The 6000-nt window shown below is 42.7% G+C and overlaps 1 protein-coding gene across 2 annotated transcripts in view; it reads right to left on the bottom strand.

Moving 5' to 3' along the window:
- The window catches only part of CHST9 (carbohydrate sulfotransferase 9), an 84634-nt gene extending 79396 nt beyond the window's left edge, over nt 1-5238 (bottom strand). Inside the window, exons 1-2 of one of the 2 annotated variants that reach the window (XM_079300329.1) lie at nt 4712-5238; nt 4508-4611 (exon numbers count right to left, since the gene is read on the bottom strand). The gene's annotated coding sequence lies outside the window, so the exon portion shown is untranslated. Of the gene's footprint in view, nt 1-997; nt 1117-4507; nt 4612-4711 lie in introns of those variants that run through there. The other variant, XM_079300327.1, reaches the window with a different exon arrangement.
- Between the last annotated feature and the right edge of the window lie 762 nt (nt 5239-6000).

The raw sequence follows: 6000 nt of genomic DNA on the forward strand, positions 1-6000 counted from the left end.
TGTAAATGTTCTGCCTGAAGTTTTTTTTGTAAGGGTCATGAGGCAACTGGTTTGAACCAGGCACATGAAAGGAAGGTGATGGAGGTTTTTTTCTTAACTTTGCTTTTTCTGCCTTGATTCTACAGAGAGGGAATTTCCTATATGTTATATACAAGTACCTGTTTGCAGCTATTGTGATGATGCACAGGGTTGGAAGGAAGAAATGAAGGTTGGGCAAAAACAAAGAAAATGTTTGGGGAATGCTGTGAAATGCTTTTTGTGTATGTGTGGGTTGTGGAGCCTCATTTCACCTCCTTTCATAAAGTGCTCTTTGCACCTAACTTCAGTGCTGCAGCAAGTGCACTGTTTGCATGTCTTCAGAAGCCACTCTGCTGATGAGACAGAAGCTTCTCAGTTAAGCAATGCTTCAAGAACCACCAGTCATAGAATCTATGAATACAAACCTCTTCTGTTTTCCCACAAACAAAAGCTGTGTTGTTCATGTAACAGGACATTGACAGCATGGATTAGGAAGAAAAAAAAACCCTCAATGAATAACTAAGATATGAGGGTCTGGATATATGTTTGAAATAAATTACTTAAATTAGTAACAGAGAGCAGGACTCAGTTTTTTGCTGTTTGTATTCACAAGTTTCTCTCATTATAAAAGGTAAGGAATCCACACACCCAATGACAGTGTGTGCTTCCAAATAAGCCAAGTTTCTTGATGTTGTTACTTTCTTCCATGCCTGATTACACAAAGCTCCCATATATTCAGCCCTTCTTCCTGAAAAACAGTGTCCTTGAGTGGGCAAGGAAAGCTTTCTCAGGCCGCATGGATGATGCTGAAAGAAAAGTATCTCACACCACATCTCCATGGACATTTCTGACATTTGTATGCTGGCACTGCTGCTCTCTCCACCCTCTTGCTCTCATCCTCCCTGTCTGCCCAGCTCTTGCCAACACATGAGAGCTTTCTGACCAAATTTAATAAAATTACAGCCCACAAAAGATTTACCCAAGGAACAGTGCCAGGGGTTTTTCCTTTAGCAGTAGCTGGTATCACTTGCATCAATGACCCATGACAGCAAAGGATGCAGAGCTGGTCTTGCCCAAACACCACCATGGTTGCATGCTGCACCATCTACAAGCCTTGAAAGGTGATGATGTAAATGCACAGTAAAATATGGAGCACTTTTAAGCAATTTAATCTGTTAGTAAGAAAACAGATGTTTTTCTACAAGGTTAGTTTTGGTTTTGAGTGGAAAGAAGTTTGTAAAGGGAAACAACAGTTCAAGGTGTTTTTCATTTTTCTTTTTTTCATCTAGCAAACACACCCTAAGGCAGATTCACTCCACCATCACAGTTGCTATAATTATCTTTGTATCAAGAGTTTACATGCTGCTTGCAATTAGTTTAATTTATTTAAATTTAATTTATATGAAACTGTCTGCTTCATTTATGTGTTGGCTAAGTTTTAAGATTAGTTTTAAACAAGGGTAACATTACTTTAAATTAAGACTACTGGTTTTAGCTTAGGTTGGAATCTAAATACATCAAACCCAACTATTCTGCTACCTTATAAGATTTTAAAGGCTTTTCAGCTTGAATGAGTAGTTTAATTTATTTAACACAGTGATTTGTAACCCACATATGAAAAAATTATAGTGACATTTAAAAAAATCTGTGTCTGTGAATCTTCTAGTAGAACATGAAAAATGACTGCACAACACTGACAAATTTGCTCCTTTTGTATTAAAAAGCAATGGTCATGGATTACACTCTCAGGCATCCTGGGCAAGAGAAAATACCTGCAAATATTCTTTAATCAAGATAAATGCTTTCTCGCGGCTGTGAAAGGCCAAGAAGCAGTTACTTTCAACCCAAGTATTTTCAAAAGAGATCAGCCAAATCCAGACAGAGGTTCAGCACCCCAGCTTAAGCTGTGAATCTTTTTTTTTTCCTCCCGTTCTGGGTGACATGGTTCCCCTGAGTGGTACCTTGATCATCATGCTGGGTGGTTCTTGCTATGAGGAAACTAATGTAGCCTGGAAAACTGCTCTGTGCTTCTACCTATGCTGAACTAGACTCTTGCTTCTGTCCAATGCCACCCCCTTCTCTTTGGGATATCTGGACCCCAATGTCCCACCTGCTTGAACTCAAGTCATGCACTCTAAAATTTCAAATTCTTTTGGGTACTGGAGAGAGACTACTACATATCCTTATCCATCCTGGAGAAGCAGTAAACCTGGCAGACAATAGCACTATGTTTCTTAGATGACAAACACAGCAAAAATTTAGAAATTTTACAGGTTTATAGTCATTCACTTCTGAGTCCAAATTGTTTAACATTTGTCAAATATTAAGAGTTTCAAGAATCCTCATTCTATTGATATAAAAGCTTTGCATTTTCCCCATTATGTTTTGGATTCAAATAGGTACATTCCTGTACAGGGCAAACACAAGCAATTGAAATAACACAGCCTCCCAAAAATGGGGAAGGGTGCACCTCCTGCTTTTGGCATGATTCCTCCTTTCATGATATTATTCAACTTTTCCTCTTTGCAGTCAAATATACCTGCAGCTGAATAGAGGCACCTCAGTACTCAGGTACCATTTCTGGCTCTTTCCTGTTCTAGACCACACAAAACCAACAGCATCTGGAAAGTATGTATGGCTAACTTTAGATTTGCTTGCCACCATAAATTCCAGCATTTTTTCCTTCACCTGGAAATAAAGAATATCAAGATGCAGGGTTAACCAGCAGAATACAGATGAAAAAACCCAGACAATCTTTATAATGGTCAAAGCATTCATATTACTGTGGGATAACACAGATTCCTACCATTCAGTATCTCCTTAGACACTACTGAATTAATGAAAACAAAATGAGAAAAATAAAGCTATTGCAACCGCACAGATTTGAGTAGGGTTTTTTGTTTTTTTGTTTCATTTTCTTCCCTCCTTCCTTACCTCAAGAAGTGCTGCATTTCCTGATACCTCCACTGGAGTTATTATGGCAAGAAAATTTTGCAGTGAGGAATGTTCTGCTGGACAGTGTCCCAGACTACTTTCAGCTCAGTCAGTAGAAGGAGGCAAGGATATCTTCTCACTTCAACGCTCCCCCTCCTCCCTCACTTCTCATCTGTTAGCTCATGTCCTACTTCACACGCAGATGATCCTCCAGGATCACCTTTCCACTGTCCACATCTCAACTTTCTGCCTTCACAACGACTAGCACGAGGCAGAGCTCCAGCTCTTAACAATGCTTGCACAGTTCCTCACATCAGGCAGCACTGCTTTTCATCCTGGTGTGTTGCAAAGGTTGCTAGAAATAGAAATACAGTATTTGCCATTTTCTGTCTCCAGCAAGTTATACTGAGTGTTATGGCTGGGTGAAGTCAAAGGCCTTACAGAAATTTGAATTAAGTGAGTAAGCAGATCAAGATAGCCAAACAGTGGTGCTGAGAAAGTCTGTAAAAATCAGAAAAACTGAACCAGCCAACCCCTCACCAAACATCCCCCAGGAAAAATACCAAACAATCAACAAAATCCAAACCAAAATTCACATAATGGAGCTTTTCCTGTCTGTGGGAATTTACTAGGTGTATACAGACAGCATACAGGCCCACTGTTACATCAGTCCTGCTGATACCTCAGCAACTTCTTCACCTGAAGAGCTGCTTATAAGAAGTCTGTATAAAAGTATAACTGAAGACACCATCTGGCCTGCACAACTTTTATTACTAGCAATAATAGAAGATTACTACCTACCAACACTGCAAATCAAGTTAAGAGAATTCTGGGACACAAATAATGAAATATTTTTTTTATGAAACATATAGGAATTTCACTTCAAAGGAGGGACCTGTTTTTATTAAAGTGAGCATTCTTCACTCACCCACTGCCAATTATGAAACAATAAAGCCCCTTTAGAAAATAGAGATTAAAAATTTAAATTTTAACAGCAGTCAGGAAATTCCAAATACCAACATCACCAAAGTAATTCCCACCCAGTCAACTTGTACATATTTAACATTTTTCAACTTCACTCTCCCTGGTTATATAGCAGACTACAATGCTGTTATAGCAATTACATTTTAAGTGCACTTTATAGCTTACAAAATATTAAAAAAAATTAATAACATTGCAAAGAAAGTATGGTTTGCATATGATTTTGCCATTTTATTATATTAAGATCACTAGTTCCTCATTATCCTATTGATATATTTCCAAATGAAAAAAAATCAATTTAGTGAAACAATGGCATAAACAAGAATCACTGCTTCTGGGAACATGCACACCACTTACCTGGTTCTGTTCCTCAGCCACAAATCCTACTAAACTTTAGACCATATCAGCTTAATGCACATAGCAACTTGCCTACACTTGTAGATTAGTTTAAAGCTGCAGTTTTAAACAAACAAACAAAAAAAGTTATGCTTGTTTTAAGAATAGATAAATTCCAAGTTGTCCTACCTATGAGTGTGCAGGATGACACATGAGCATCACGGAAAGTTTTGGTTACTTTCAGAGAGCAGAGAAGATACTGCAAGCATCAGGTCTGGAACTTCACCAGTTCACCAGATATTCAGTTTCAAGGGTTCCATCCTACAGCTGCTGGACACCTCGCTTCAAAAAGGAAAAATCATTGTTATTCTTAGTAACATGTCCCAGAAAGGACTGAGAGACCTCGGCAGAAAAAGGCAAGTTTGGCAGGGGTAGCTCTTACCTGTCTGAAGCACTCCGGGGAGGCAGCGAGCAGTCCCACGGAAGTCGCCTGGATTTTGGGAAGTTGAACAAAAACACTGCTCACGAGCAACTTGATGGCTCTCAGTCTCCCAACAGGATTATAAGTGGGACTTCTTCCCACTCTCAGGATAAGGAACATTAGCAGAAGGACTGTGTCAAAGCCGCTTTTTGAACTGCTGAAAGGACACGGTCCTGTTTATGGGTGCAGTGAGCCGAGGCGCTATCAGCACGCCAGCAGGACTCGCAGCCTGCCCCAGTCATTCACTCCACTGCTACAAAACGCACAGGCAAAACACCAGCCCGTTTTTTTTTTTATTTTGGAGACGTGCCACGAATTCCCGATTCCCGGCGTGTGACGAAGGCAGAGGGGGCGTGCGGCTGCAGGGAGTCGGCAGAAAAGTTGCTGGGTGCGCGGAGCGGCGGCGGGGGCTCCGCGATGTCCCCAGTTTGTGGGGACGCGCCGCGCCCCCCGGGGCTGGATCCCTCGGCAGGGACACGCCGGGAGCCGGGGCTGGCCCTCGTCCGCAGGGCCGGTCCGGGACGGCCGAGCCGCCCCTCCGGGAGCCCCGGCTGCTGCCGGGGGGTGCGGGGCAAGCAGATCCCGCCCAAGCTCGCCCCAGGTGGGTGCCCCTCGCCTCCCGCCGCTCCCGGGACGCGCTGCGCAGCGGCGCCTGCTCGCAAAGTTTCCTCGCCAAATTTCGGGTCCCGGCGGGTGGGGAGGAGCCCAGGGACACCCCCGGACACAGTGATCCCCCCGTGTGCCCCCTGACATCGCGCTCCCTCCCCGCCGCCCGGAGATGGAGAGCTTTGCTGGAAGGTTTTGTTTGCTGTTACACAGGCGGGGGAGGCTCTCCCTGCGCTAGAGAATAAATATGTCCGAGCTGCCAGGCAGAGGCAACTCATAGCTTTAATTAGCTGCTAAAACAGGTAGCGTAGAAACTTTATTGTTGTCTATGGGAAACAGGATGACAGAGAAAAATGTTTAATTAGTGCTTATTGGAGCTTCACGTGTGCCTTGCAAGTCTTATCTGCATATTGTGACAATAGACCATCCATGGAGATAAATGGCATTATCTCTCTTCGACGGGAATATCGCTTTACTTACATTTCTTCAGGGAAGTCCTTGAAGAAACAGCTCTGGCCCTTGCTAAGGTAGAGTGAGCACAGAGTTCTGACTTTGCAAAGCTGGGCTCAGACGACTTCGGTCTCTCTCTTTCTCTCTCCTTTAGGTATTTCGCTGCAGTGCCATGTTATGAGAACTATCCCAGC

This window comes from Erithacus rubecula (genome assembly GCF_903797595.1).
Source record: "Erithacus rubecula genome assembly, chromosome: 3".
NCBI classification, from domain to species: Eukaryota; Metazoa; Chordata; class Aves; order Passeriformes; family Muscicapidae; genus Erithacus; species Erithacus rubecula.